The sequence below is a fragment of the Spermophilus citellus genome (assembly GCF_964194105.1).
Source record: "Spermophilus citellus genome assembly, chromosome: 13".
Taxonomy (NCBI): domain Eukaryota; kingdom Metazoa; phylum Chordata; class Mammalia; order Rodentia; family Sciuridae; genus Spermophilus; species Spermophilus citellus.
This window is the reverse complement of record NC_138193.1, coordinates 63,152,479-63,168,216: the sequence shown is the minus strand read 5'-3', so window position 1 is coordinate 63,168,216 and position 15,738 is coordinate 63,152,479. Positions and strand designations below refer to the sequence as shown.

The 15,738-nt window shown below is 34.8% G+C and overlaps 1 long non-coding RNA gene across 2 annotated transcripts in view; it reads left to right on the top strand.

The window, feature by feature from the left end:
- LOC308632508 overlaps window positions 1-15,738 on the top strand; it is a 75,742-nt gene that overhangs the window by 40,497 nt on the left and 19,507 nt on the right. Inside the window, exons 3-4 of one of the 2 annotated variants that reach the window (XR_014018546.1) lie at window positions 1,276-1,387; window positions 11,812-11,859. This is a non-coding gene — a long non-coding RNA (uncharacterized lncRNA). Of the gene's footprint in view, window positions 1-1,275; window positions 1,388-11,811; window positions 11,860-15,738 lie in introns of those variants that run through there. The other variant, XR_014018545.1, reaches the window with a different exon arrangement.

Genomic DNA, 15,738 nt, shown 5'->3' with positions numbered 1-15,738 from the left:
GTAGCGCGCTGGCCTGGCATGCGTGCGGCCCGGGTTCGATCCTCAGCACCACATACCAACAAAGATGTTGTGTCCGCCGAGAACTAAAAAAAAAATAAATATTAAAAAAAAAATTCTCTCTCTCTCTCTCTCCTCTCTTACTCTCTCTTAAAAAAAATATTAAAAAAAAAAAGACAAATCTCTGTGAGTCTCAGTGTTTCAGGTGAAAACTCTTTTACAGTGTGCCTCCTGGGTATGGTTGTATTATCCACTTGTAATTCTTGGTTTATCTCTGATCTCACAACAAAATGTTCAGTAAATGCAGTTTCCATCACTCAGGTTCTTATTTTTTATGATGGCTACTGTTGACACTTGGTTGTTCTTGAGATTATCAGCTCAGTCCAGAAGTGGAAAATGGAAAAGACCAGAATGCTTATGAAAGAAGGAGAAAAGCAATTTCATTTCATTGTGATCACATCACTTTTAGAAATAAATGCCAATTTTTCATGTATATATGTATTTGGATTTTTAATCTATACTTTTGACAAAGACCAAAGATTGCCTGAATATCAAATACTGATTATATTCATAGCTATAAGCATAGTATTAAGTAAAGATAATTTAAACTTGTCACGGATAATAAATATTTATTACATTTTTATCTTGACTTTTTATTGAAATGTAGCAGAATAACACACACATTATAAATGTACGGCTCATTGAATTTTCACAAACTGAACACACATGTAACCTGCACCCAGAGGAAGAAACAGAATATCCACAGCCCCTAGAAACCTCCCTTCTATCCCTTTTAAATATTAACTCCCAGGGAACCCACTGTTGCTTCTAAGATCATAGAATAATTTTGCCTGTTTTTGTCATTTATATGAATGGGTTCATACATTGTGTCTGGCCTCTTTTGATCAATACTATGAAATTTATTCACATTGTTGTATAGAGTTGTAGTTGTTCAGACGTATTGCTGTATAATGTTTCCTTGTGGGATTATACTACAAATTTTTCCATTCTACAGCTGGTAGGCATTTGGATTGTTTATATTTGGGGACTGTTACAAAAAGTAGTGTCATGAACATTCTCAGATATGTCTTTTGCTATATATATTGTGTATTTCTATTGCATACCTAGTAAAAGTAGAATTTCTGGGCCATAGGGTGTGGGTATGTTCAGCTTTAGGAGATACTACCAATATGTTTTCCTAAGTAGTTGTACCAATTTACACTCCTCCTATAAGTGTACCAAAGTTCTAGTTTCTCCACCTTGTCACCAACACTTCAGATTTCCCTTATCGCTTTGAAGAAATACAGACCTGGTGGATCTAAGTCATCAGTGTCTCCATCTGATATGCCTTCTGAGTTCACTGTGCTTCTATCAATTTCAAGCAATCAAGGTATGTCTTAAATAAATAAATGAGCTTACTGCCAATTTGTAAATAGATACCTCAGTGAACTTGCTAAGTGAATATCCCTCCTGTCATTTATTATCTATTGTCTCAATTTAAGCCACAAATTCTATTCTGCACGGGAAGATAGGAGTATTCTCTGTGTGGCAGTTTGTAACCTTAACATGAAACTAAGTATACTTTGCATTTGGTGACTGGAGGCTATTGTTTATAGTAACTCTCCCAGCAGGTGACACTCTTTTTTGAATCACAATTTCCCTAATGTAATAAGAAGCTCAAGACCTCACTCTGGTCTTACTGGACAACAAGGTAATTTGTCTGCTGTTGCTTCTAATTCCTATAGCCCGGAGCCATGCCAGAACATAGAAAGCTATTTGACTTTTGATTTAAGGAATACTTCTTTCCTCCATCCATGAGGGATATATAATTACTTTACTCTAATTAACTTTGTCCAAGCATTCCTGGCATATCTATTTTGTAAAATTCTGTCTTGGTGAGTGTTAGCAGCTAAAATTGTAGTATTTGGAATGCTATTACTGAGAAATTTTATGTTATTAACAGAAAGTCTAGGCAGTCAAAGATTTCAGAATAATGTCTATTCACAGGGAAGAAATTTGCATTTCCTGACTGAAGGTTGACTCTAATGATCAGTGACAAGTGTTTTATATAATGTTACCTTTCTTACTTTGGTTTTAAGATGATCCTTCAAAAATACTTACTAGTGACCCCTTTGGGGGTGCCATCAAGACTAGCTATCGAGCCAGTCTCAGATTCCTGAGAACTTTTATTTATTTATTTATTTATTTTACCAGTATTCAGGATTAAACAGAAGCCCTCATACATGCTAGGCAAACACTTTACCTTTGAGTTACACCCCTGACACCCTACCACCTCTATCTCTCTCTCTCTCTCTATCTATCTATCTATCTATCTATCTATCTATCTATCTATATATCTACCTATCTATCTATTTATGGAGACAGTGTCTCAGTAAGTTGCCCAGGCTGGCCTTGAGCCTGGATCCTCCTGTCTCGGCCTTCTGACAGACATGCACCACTAACCCCAGGTGAGAGCTTCTTTTAACAGACTCATTTATCTAGTTTATACCTTCATGAAGTTGATTTTATCTTTGGCATATCTGGTACCAGGTGCTATAAACAAATGTTTTATTTAATTGTTTAATTGAGCAGGTATTGGCCTTAACACAATGGAAATCTTTTATATTTTACTATGTCTAATGTTTATTTTCTTTGCTTGCCTACTTTGAATATTTCTGGCTTTGATAAATTTCATCATAAATTTTGTTGGTTCACTTGAATAATTACACTATTTATATCTTTTTTTCATAAGACTTAATGGCTAAACAATGTATCTTTTCATTCCATATTTGTCATTTTTCATCAGAGACTAAGTGAAAAAATAATTATTTTGAATTATTTTATTTTAAAAAAACTCTGATTTTTAAAAATATATATAGTTTAAAAGTTCAAGCAATTTTCAAAAATAAAAGCAAAAAATTTCCCCCTCTTATCACTAAGAAAATAGCTATTGCTAACCCTAGGTGAATATTATTCCAGACATCTCTAGGCCTGTATACAAGGCTAGACAAACAGAAAGAAAGGTAGATAAATAGATGTTATTAGAATTGGATCATAAAATAGCTGATAGCTAATAAAAAATAATAAATTAATTTAACAAAAGAAAAACAAATTAAATAATACAGAATAGCTGAATTTTGGACAGAATTTTCAGCACATTTTGGACATATTTCAGAGATTTTGATCATGTTCACTTGCACTGGACTCAGATCTGATCTTTAGCTCTTTGCCTAAACCTCACAGAATTTCTTGGTTGCTTGGGCAACAATATTAGACTCCTCAATCCCTAATAGTTTATCTGATTGCAGTATGTGTATTTTTGTCAGAAGCCTATTATTCTTTCTGTAGAAAGACTAGAAAGAAAAGTTTCAAGCTCAGTGTTTATATTTCAGTCTGTCACTTTAGAGATCCTCATAATCAAAGTGCCCTGGAACTTATAGATGGCACTCACTGAGAATTCTAGGGAGACAGTGTTTTTCATAAATAGGTCTGGCCTTCCTGCTTCATTATGGAATAGGTCCAAAGAGCCATTATGGGATGGTCACATCAGAGTTTATGTGTCCTGCTTGATCCATAGCATCTCACTTATAAAGTAGGTTACATTAAAAGCCTAGTCTTACACAATCTATTTAATGCAGCTTGCAATTGCTAAGGTTTTTGTTGTTGTTGTTGTTGTTATTGTTGTTGTTGTTTTGTCTACAAAATTCAGATGACATTATCTTCAGTTTATTAAACTCAAATGCCAGAGCAGGGATAACAAACAAAAAGACTTATATAAGATGACATAAAAATGTTGGTGGAGTTGGATATGATAGCACATGCCTGTAAATCTCAGCAGCTCATGTGGCTGAGGCAAGAGGATCACAAGTTCAAAGCCAGCCTCAGCAAATTAGCCAGGCCCTAAGAAACTCAAGGAAACCCAGTCTCTAAATAAAATATAAGAAAGGGCTAGGAATGTGGCTTAGTGGTTAAAGGCCCCTGGGTTCAATACCAAGCACACATACACAAAATATATATATATTTGGATTATTTATCATAGGCTCTGCACAATGCCAAAGGCCATGACCTTGAAGAATGCCTGGATAATGTATCATGTAGCATCTGGTAAACTCTACCCAGTCCTCCCATCAACAATACAAAGCTCAATGTTATCAACTGTATCTCGTTAACTATGTAGCAAAGAATTAAAGGAAACTGTATGACTGAAAGCAAGCTGAAAATTTAATAAGAAAGGTCAACATGACCCAGGCACATGGAAGGAAGGAAACTGACATTTCTCTAGCCTCTCTCTCTATTTTTTTTTGTTCTTTCTTTTTTTTTAAAATTTATTCTTTTTAGATACACATGATGTTAGAGCATATTTTGACATATTGTACATACATGGAATATAACCTATTCTAATTAGGATCCTATTCTTGTGGTTGTACATGATGTGGAGCTACCCTGGTTGTGTATTCATTTACAAGGGTAGGAAAGTTATGTCCAATTAATTCTACTGTGTTTTCTATTCCCCTTCCCCTCCCCCTCCCTTCCCTTTATCTAATCTAATGGACTTCTACTCTGCCCCTCTCTAACCCTCCCTTTTTGTGGATTACATTCACACATCAGGGAGAACAGTTAGCCTTTGGTTTTTTTGGGATTGGTTTATTTTACTTAGCATGATATTCTCCTGCACTTCAGATAAAACATTAATCTCCATTTTTTTCATATATTGTTTGACCATTCATATTTCTTCTTCTGTGAAGTGCTTTTTGTTCAGTTCTTTTGCCCATTTATTAATTGGGTTATTTGTTTTTTTAGTTTTTTTTTTTGAGTCCTTTGTATTCGGAGCCTCTATTCTTATGTTAATGTGTTTACCTCTTTTTTAATCTTCATACCACCCTGTGGAGTTGATGACATTTGTCTTTTTGTGTTACAGAGGAGTAAGCAAAGCTTGAAGGGGTTGATGCTGAATGATGAGCTGGAAATTGAATCCGGATCTGTCCCAAGTCCTGTGCTGTTTTTCCTGAGTGGTTCTACCTCCCTTCCAACAAAATTTGAAACTACACGCAATGAAGCTTTGTCGTAGGGTACTATGCATAGCGTGATATGTGGCTCCCCTCTTTAGTCATTCCTCAGAGCATCAGACCCAACTATTTCAGTCATAATGCTGTCTCGGAGTCACACCTAACACTTAACGGATTTGGTTACTGCCTGTCCTTGCCACCTGATGCTGCCAGGGAAAATGGAAGAACAGCTGCTGGAAAGTCTTGCTGGTTCCTTTGAATAGTTTGTGACATTATCTAAATTTTAAATTCTAAAGGGCTCTGTTGACACTGTAGTTTTAAATAGATCTGGAAATAAGATAGATTTTTAGAAAACTATTTTATTGGTATTACGTAGACTTCTCAATTAATGTATATGAAACATGATCCCCAGTAATGAATATTGAATGACAGTTCTGGCATTAAGAGATGGAATTCTATTTGAAAGGTCATGTGCACAGTTGAGCAACTTCATATCAAGTGATCTTATTAGGGAGATTACACTGTAGAACTCGTGATATAGGCTTCTCTTCTTCTTCTTCTTCTTTTTTTTAAGTACCATGAGCTGTTTAAAGATAAAGACTGATTATTTTAAAATTTCTTACAATTTAATAACATGGAAAATTAAGTAAAAAGTTTTATTCACTGCTTATTACTCTTTCTGATTTCAAAATCTCTTTTAAAAAGTGGGTAGACCACATAATATAAGAAGCAGAGAGTAGTCCTTATTACATGGTATTAAGCCATTTGTTGGCAGGGACAACTTTCTATACATCATGTTTGGGGGAAAAAAATTATTGGTCAGGATCTCACTATATCCCAGCTGTGTGAATGGTGGTGGTGTAGAGAGATAGGAAAGAGAAGGGGTTATTTCTCATTTTATTTTATAACTGGTGAAACTGGAATAGAGAATTGATTTGCCGAGGTCACAGTGTTTCTGAATATACAACACTCTTTCAGCTGTGTGGCAATTTTTCTTAAAGCAGAGCTCTGGTACTTTATGGTTCCTTCAGGGAGGTGTCACCTTTTTTCTTATTTCAAATATGCCTAATCTGAAAGCTTCAATAGCTCTGCAGCCCTCTCCTCTTTCTCTCTGGCTTGCATTTATTTATTTATTTATTTATCTATTTATTTATTTATCTATTTATTTATTTATGTGGATTGAGCCACATCCTTTTTATGTATTTTATTTAGAGACAGGGTCTCACTGTATTCCTAAGAGCCTTGCTAAATTGTTGAGGCTGGCTTTGAACCTGTGATCCTCCTGCCTCAGTCTTCTGTGCTGCTGGGATTACAGACATGTGCCACCTGGGCCCAGTCCCATCTATGGCTTTCTTTTATACTGACCTGGTTTGAAATGATAGATCATTCCTTGTTTGGCTTCAGTAGTACTACAAAACTCTTAGGACAGAACAAAGACTCTCAGAATAGAATCACCTTAATGTTGCTGCCATCAAAACAACTGGACATTATTCTAGGAAAGATAATGTTCTTTGGTTTTTAGGCTTTTCATTCATCTCTCAATGCTGAAATCAAACAAATTTGTTGGCCTAAGACATTCAAGACTCAGACTCACCCTAGAAAACTGTTATCCTCTCTCATATATGGAATTAAATCATTGGATTGCAATTGCTGTTGAAAAAAAAATAAAAGAAACAAAGAATAAAAAGAAAGCAGCTTGTATTCTAGAGGGAAATTAATTTATAATCACATTTTTCTAATTATAGTGTTTTCAGTATTTCCCCCCTTTGAGAAATCTTCTGGTTGATTCTCTTTCGGCTCCACAGCCTCTACAACCCAGAGTAAACTCTCTGATTAGAGAAACTTTCCATGTGGTGAGATTCTAACTCCCCCTTTTTCCCTGCTCACCCTACCCCACCCCACGTGCAAGTAGTTCCACCATCTGTCTGTAACACTGCCTGAAATTCCATCATTTAATATATTCCTGCAGATTAAATATGCATTTACTTATTTAAAAAATCATCATCACTTCATTGAACATTATCCTAACATAACTATTTTTATTAACTTTCTCTGATATTTTCAATGCTACTACAGATATTTTTAATAACACAAATACCATGCGAATTTATGTTTATTTCTTGTTGTTGCTGTTCGTTATGCTGTTAATACATCCCTATGTCAACACAAGGTATATATGCATCATGCTATTTTCATTATTAATTTGCTCTAATTTGGTAATTTGAGAAGAAAAAGGATTTTGAATTGTTGTCTTAAAAAAGATTTCTGCTTAAACATTATTTTACACAAATACCCGATTCTGGCTTTCCCAAATTATTTTCTTAAATATCCTTAAATTCCCAAAAGTAGAATCCTGAGTCAAAAAAGAACAATGTGTTGATATCTCATTTCATATTTCCAATATAGTTAAAACTATACCACTGAAAGAGTGTATCACCAGGCATGGTGGCACAGGTCTGTAAACCTAATGGATTGGGAGGCTAAGACAGGAGGTTCACAAGTTCAAAACCAGCCTTAGCAAGGCCCTACACAACTTAATGAGACACTATCTCAAAATTTAAAAAATATAAAAAGGGCTGGCAATATGGTTCAGTGTCTAAGCACCCCTGGGTTCAATCTCTGCAACCAAAAGAAAAAAAAGAAAGAAAGAAAGATTGTTATCAATTTGTTTGAAATGTACCAACGACATATGCATATCAGTTTCTCTACACTGATAATTACTATCATATTTAAATATAAAAAATATGCATAATACTTATGTGTATAGTTATAACTCATAATTTTTGGCTTTATATTTTTTATTAGACAAGGCAATATTTTTCAACTGCTGTTTTACTGTACCCCCTTTCATTTGTAAAGTATAAAATCCTCCATATTGGTCTGTTAGCTCTGCATTATGACTAAGATCATACAATGAGGAAGTGACCGCATTAAGATTTGAATTTAAAGCTTGAGGATGTAGCTCAATGGTAGAGTGCTTTCCTAGCATGGGGGAGGCTGTAAGTTCAATCCCCAATACTGGAGGGAAAAATATATTTTAATTAGGTCAGTCTGATTTTAAGTCACTCCACTATATGAACAAGGACAACACTGGATTGGAGAGGAAGTTGGTAATGATATAGGATTGCTCTTTGTATATTTTATAAGTTAAGTTGCTTTTAATATTATGTTATCTTCATTGTGAAATATGTAATATATATTCAGAAATATATTTAAGAGTGCATTTAAATAACAATTTATGTAAATATGTAATATATATTCAGAAATATATATTTAAGAGTGCATTTAAATAACAATTATAAAGTAAACTTTAGTTCTGAAATAGAAAATTGTTAATATCTTAGAATTTCTGTGTGGGTTCTGTACTCTCTTTTAAAAGTAACCCACACTCCTATCTTTTGTGATATGTTTTCCGTTGCTTTCCTTTATAATTTTACCATTTATGCATGCTTCCCTAAATTACATATTGCTTGGGTTTTACCTGTTTTCCAACATTATGAAAGTGGAATCAGATACATATAACTCTAGTTTGTTGATTTTTATTTCAGTTGTATTTGTTTTCTATGCTTTGTGAAAAAAAGAAAGAAAGAAAATAACAAAAGTAATGACTTAAAATGTCCCACATTTATTATCTCATAGTTTTTATGGATCAAGAGTTCATAACTTAACTGGGTCCTCTGCTTAGGGTATCAGTCTTTAATGAAGATATCAGCCAAAGCAAAACTGGGAAAGGATCTGCTTCCAAGCTCATTCAGGTTATTGGCAGAATTCATTTTCTCAGAGCTTTAGAATTCATGGCAACTTGCTCTTCAAGTTCAGCAGGAAAGGAGTCTGCTTAAATTTATGTACATAAACATAGGTGTATATATGTAGATACCTACCCATATATATAGACAGAAGCATAACTGTGGGAGTGATACCCCATTACCTTTGCCATATAATATAACCTAATCAAAAGAATAACATCCCATTATTTTAGCCATATTCCACCAGTGAGAAAGAAGTTACAGATTCTGCCTGCATCAAGGAGAAGGGATTATACAGTGTAACAATGAGGGCAGAGATCATGGTGGCCAACTTGGAATTCTGCTTATCACAATAGTAATTTAGTATTTCCATTCTATGTGTATGCCACAATTTATTCATCCAGTCTAACACAGATGGACATTTAGAGCCATCCAATTTGTTTCTAGTTGGAGGCTGTGATATTTAATTTTAGGTGTCAATTTGGCTGGACCATGGTGCTCAGATAATTGGGCAAACATTATTCTGGATGCTTCTATGAGGTTGTTGTTGTTTGAGATTTGCATTTAAATTGGTGAACTTTGAGTAAAGCAGATTGCCCTCCATAGTATATGAGAGCCTCATCCAAACAAGTTGAAGACCTAATAAAACAAAAAGCTGACTTCCCCTGAGCAAGACAGAATACTAATTCTGCCAACAGAATGCCTTCAGACTTCATCTGCAATATTAGTTCTTCCTGGTTCACAAGGAGACTGCCTTTAGACTTGAACTGCAACACATTTTTTCAGTCTCCAGTCTTCTGATCTCGCCCATTCGATATAGGACTCACCAAGGCTTCACAGTTGCCTGAGCCAATTCCTTAAAATATATCCCTTATCCCTTTCAACACACACACACACACACACACACACACACACACACACACACACACAATTTGTTCTGTTTCTCTGGAGAATCTTGACCAATACAGGGGCAATTAATAATGTTGCTCCTATGGATGTTCTCTTGTATGCCTCCTGATGAATATGAGAAGATAACTGGGGAATATGTTCAGGAGTGGAATGCGTGGGTTGTAAAGTATGCCTCTATTCATCTTTATGAGTTAGTGCCAGAGTAGTTTTCAAAGTTTTTATGCCTGTTTATACTCCCACCAGCACAGCTGAGTTCCCATCAATACAAATGATTTGCTCATAAACACATGGTATTCTCTACTTTAAAATTTTTGTCAATCTGCTGGGTATGAAATGGTATCTCATTATACTGGTATTCCCTTGATAACAAATGAGGTTGAGCATATTTTCATATATTTATGAGCTATTTGAGTTTCTTCTTTTTTGGGTGGGTGGGTAAGTGGATTACCAGGGATTGAGCTCAGGGGTACTCAATCACTGAGCCACATCCCCAGCTCTATTTTGTATTTTATTTAGAGACAGGGGCTTACCTAGTTGCTTAGTGTCTCAATGTTGCTGAGATTGGCTTTGAACTTGCCATCCTTCTGTCTCAGCCTCCCGAGCCCCTGAGATTACAGGTGTACGTGCACCCTGTTGCCCAGCAAGTTCCTTCTTTTGTGAAGTCTCTTGTCCATTTATCTACTGAGCATTTTGTCATTTTTCACTGATCTATGGCAGTTCTTACGTATTCTATATATTATACCTTCCTAACATGTGCTACAAATATCTTCTTTACTTGATAGACACTTTTTTACTTTTTTTTACACTTTTTTATGATAATTTTGATGATTAGAAAAATCATAATTTTAATGCATCTTAAATTTTTAATGTTTTCTTCTGTTTGTCTTTTTGTGTTTTAAGAAGTCTTTCAGTATTTTATTGCCATGAAAATATTTTTCTATATTATCTTTAAAATTTTTTAATTTATTCTTTTAAGTTTTATACTACAGTAGAATGTATTTTGACATATTATACGTACATGGAGTATAACTTCCCATTCTTGTGTTTGTACATGGTGTGGAGTTACACTGGCCTTGTAATCATATATGAACATAGGAAAGTTATGTCTCATTCATTCTACTGTCTTTCTCATTCATATCCCCCACTTCCATTTATTCCCCTTTCTCTAATCCAATGAACTTCTTTCTCCCCTTCCTGGCCTCCTCTCACTTTATTGTGAGTTAGCATCTACATATCAGAGAGAACATTTGGCCTTTGATTTTTTGGGATTGGCTTATTTTACTTAGCATGAGAGTCTCCAGTTCCATCCATTTACTAGAAAATGCCATAATTTCATTCTTCTTCATGGCTAAGTAATAGTCCATTGTGTCTACATACCACATTTTATTTATCCTTTCATCTGTTGAAGGTCTATATTATCTTTTAAGGCTTTAGTTTTGCCTCTGACTTTTATCTCTTTTTAAATAAATATATTTTTAGTTGTATATCGACCCAATGCAACTAAAAAATATGCCTTTACTTTATTTTTATATGGTGCTCAGGATTGAACCCAGTGACTCACATGTGCTAGGCAAGCACTCTACCACTGAGCTACATCTCCACCCCACTGACTTTTATCTTGAATTCTCCCAAAATTTTATTTTGTATGTAGTGTCAGGATAGACATCCAATGTACTTTTTTCCCATATGGAAATCTTTATTCAGCCCCACTTTTTGAAAAATCCATCAACCGAAAAACAGTCCTGTCACATTTATATTATGTTAGTATTATTTATATTATGTTGGGGGATTTTTTTTCTGTTCTATTGATCTTTTTGTCTATCAAGCATCAATACTATACATCCTAAATGGCACAGCTTTTTAATGTCTTAGTATCTTATAGGGCAACCCTAGGTACCTGTATGATTGCACAAATGGTAAGACTCCACATCATGTACAACCAGATAAATGAAAAGTTATGTTACATTTGTGTACAATGAAATGAAATGTATTCTGCTGTCACGTATAACTAATTAGAACAAATTCAAAAACCTTATTGGGCAAGTCCCCCATACTCTCTTGTCCTTCACAGAGTGTCTTGAATATTTTTAGTTCTTTGTACATCCATTTAAATTTCAATCATATTTCATAATGTTGTTTTTTCATTTGTTCAGTTGTGCCATTTGTTGGAAATGGGGTCTCACTGTGTTCTTCAGACTGGCCTTGAACTCCTGCTTAATTCTCATAAGTAGCTGGAATTACAAGCATGTGCCAATGCACAGGGAAGAATTTTTTATTTTTAAATTAGACAAAGGACATTCTTCTCATTCCTAATTAGCTGTAAGTTTTTATTCTGAATGGATGTTAAATTCCATCAAACGCTTTTTCTGCATCTGAGATTATCATATATATTTTTCTCCTTTAGTCTTGTAATGTGGCAAATTGAATTAACTAATCTAGTGTGAAGTCAATGTCGAATGAGTAGGATAAACTTCATTTGGTCATAATATGTTATGCTTTCTACCCATTGCTAGATATGTTTTGGTGATATTTTATGTCTGGCAAACACTTTGAATCTTATCCTTTATTTTTTAAAATAGTAAACATTTAAATTTTATGGTTGTGTTTGAAATATGTGTAGACCTATTCCTGGTAACTCTGGCTTCTGCTATTTATCACACATGGTGCCTTTTTTCACTTGTGTGTCTTGTTATTCTTTTTTCTTGTGAGCAATTCATTTCTTGGAACTCTGTAAAGTCTGAGATGACAGTGGGATGCTCTAGATTAAATGTATATTTGTTTTAGAGTGGCCATATGTGAGTGCTATAAGTAAGGAATACTCTAGATTTTTAAAGTTTTTGGTAATAATAGTTTCTGAGAATTTGTTTTGAACCTGTGTGAGGCTCATCTTGTAATTCCACATTTATCTATCTTTTTTGTTTGTTTTGGTACTGGGGATTAAATCCAAGGGCCCTCTACCACTGAACTATATCCCAAGCCCTCACTATGTTGCCCAGGTTGGCCTTGAACTTGCCATCCTCCTGCCTCAGCCTCCTCAGTTGCTGGGATTCCAGGTGAGAGTCATCATACCTGGACTATCCAAATTCTGAGCAATTTTTTTTAACCTCTTCTATTCTATGCTAAGAGTCAAGGCTATCTATTGTCTTTTTAGACCTCAGGGATGGAAAAAAGTAGATTTATTTCCAAGTCATTCTTACACTGAATGTTTAGAACTTTGATGTCTCAGGTGTTTTTGAGGTGAGAATAAATATATTCTGATAAATAAGTATTTGATAAATAAAAGTTGAAGGGGAGGGGAGGGGGGATAGTAGAGAATAGGATAGACAGCAGAATACATCAGACACTAGAATGGCAATATGTAAATCAATGGAAGTGTAACTGATGTGATATAGCAATCTGTATACGGGGTAAAAATGGGAGTTCATAACCCACTTGAATCAAACTGTGAAATATGATATATTAAGAACTATGTAATGTTTTGAACGACCAACAATAAAAAAAAAGTTGATCTTAGCACATTTACAGTTATGTGTATTCAAATCTAAGTTTTTTTTTATTGCACTAGGAATTGAATGCAAGGGTACTCTACCACTGAGCTAATCCCCAGTTCTTTTCATTGATTTTTAAACATTTTAAATGTAAACTTATTTTTTTTTTAGATGGACACATATGCTGGGTGAGTGCTCTACCACTGAGCTACACTCTAGACCCTCCTTTTATTTATTTATTTGTGTGTGGGTGGGGGCACTAGGGATTGAACCCAGGGCCTTATGCATGCAAGGCCCTGCAGATATACCTCAGTTGGTAGAGGTATATATATCCTCAGCTCCTCTTTTTATTCTTTGTTTTGAGACAGAGTCTCACTAAATTGCTCAGTTTGACCTCTAACTTGTAATCTTCCTGCTTCAGCCTCCTGCATAGCTGGAATGATAGCCATGTGCCTCTGTGGCTGGCAAGCCTTCATAATGTTTAATTTTTTTTCTGATTTCATGAAATTGTTCTTGCCTATAATATCTCACAGGCAAAAACTCAGAAATTCTAATAGTTGTTGAAAAAGAAACCTAGAATCCTAGTTGTGGATTCAACAAAGATTTCTAACATTTCAAGTAGTTAATTGATTAAAAAAAATACTAATGTCTGTTATTTAAATTCAAAACACACACAACAGGGAAAATATAATTTGCACATTCACTACCTAGCAAACTAGAAATTAAGGAACAAAATATCCTATCCCTTCTCAAAGAATCTCCATCAAGGAAATGCTTCCTACACATGATTAAGTCAGAGACCAGATAATTCTTCTTGCATTTCCTATAAAAACAGCAAAACCTCAGATAGAAGATAAAATATTCAATTAAAAGGTGTTTTCAATTAGTTCTGCTTAATGAGGAAGCGACCATTTGTTAGTTGTAACATGAACCTCAAGTGGAGGATATTTTTCTTCCTAATTTGTCCCAAACGTTGTTCTGTTTTAGCTTTGAATCATATTCTGCAGCAGTGGGCTGAAATTCAATATATTGTTTTGTCCTAAACATGTAACAACTCAGAACTAGTTTTGCCCAAATTTCCACTGAGGATAGAATATATCTACTATTTTTATAGTAAGTTTGTTTACTTGGATTATGCTTGGTTGAAACAACAGAAGTGGGACTGTGTAAAATTTGTGTGTTCTCTGAATTATTTCATGCTGTCTTGCTACAATAAACAATTTAAGGAGAGTATATCCCTCTTTTACGGTCTATCAGTACTTTATAACATAGAAAAGTGTAAAGCAGACAGCAAAATTCCTGTCACATCTTGGTTTATGGAAAAAAGATAAATCTATAAAATTTAATAATTTTGACCCCTAAACAAGAAGCAGCTGTAGTGGAAGTAGAAAGTACACAGGACATACACTTTTGATTCTGTAGTGTATTAGCTGGGAAATCTTGGGCAAGGCATTTAGTCTCTTTAAGTTCTAGTTTCTTCATATAAAACAGGAATTCTAATAACCTCCTCTTTAAATTTTTGTGTGGGCTTAAGAAGGGATAAAAATGTGAATGCACTTAGCAAACATTTATATACTACATAAAGGTTTCATTTGTTTGTGGCTTAATCCTCTTAGTTTAACAATAGAATTTCACAGATGGAAAAACTCAGAGACATTAGGTAACTTGCCTAAGATAATATATCCAAAAATATTCTCTAGTGCACTTAACACTACCCTATGCTGTCCCCCAAAGGCTCTTTCTTGCAGGGGGCATATGCAATTATTTGAAACAGGATGTGCATGTGACATTATTGGTTATACTTGTGCCCTGGGAGTTGGTGGTAGTACAATGTGGACTATTTTGTACTTTGTTTGGCACACAGAGAAAAAGGTTAGTCCAAACTGGTTATCTATATCTGTGGATATGTATACATACATGAAAACTGCTCAGTTCTGAAAGATGGCATATATTTAATTTGGCCAAAGAAAAAAATGAAAAAGAATCTTTCAGAAGGTAGACCCAGGGGCCACAGAGAACAGTGAGCAAAAAGAACTTTTCAGAGACAAGAGTTTAATCAGGTAACAATCCTCAACTACAGGTAGAGGAACCCCAAAAGTTATCTGCAGCAGGATTTCAGAATTCCTACAAACCCAAATTTGCTGTGAATTTCCCATTTCCCCCAAGAAAAGCATTTATTACAATTGTCCTGTGTCTGTACCTCTGGGTGAGAGGAGGCAGGTAATTTATATTTACTTATTTTTTTTTAATTTCACAGGTGCAGGTAGTATCTAGAAAAGTGGCAGCATGAGGAGCTAGGGTTGTGGCTCAGTGGTAGAACACTTGCCTAGCGCATGCACGAGGCCCTGGGTTCCATCCTCAGCATCACATAAAAATAAATAAATAAAACAAAGATATTGTGTCTAACTACAACTAAAACATAAATATTAAAAAAAAGAAAAGAAAAGTGGCAGCATGATTGGAAACTACCATACTTACCCAGAGGTCACAGATTTTGAACTTGATGCCATCTTGCACAGGATTTAGGGGCTTTCTTGCTTGTGTTTCACATCTCTGAAACAGAGTAAATCAAATACATGTGGATCAAAAAGG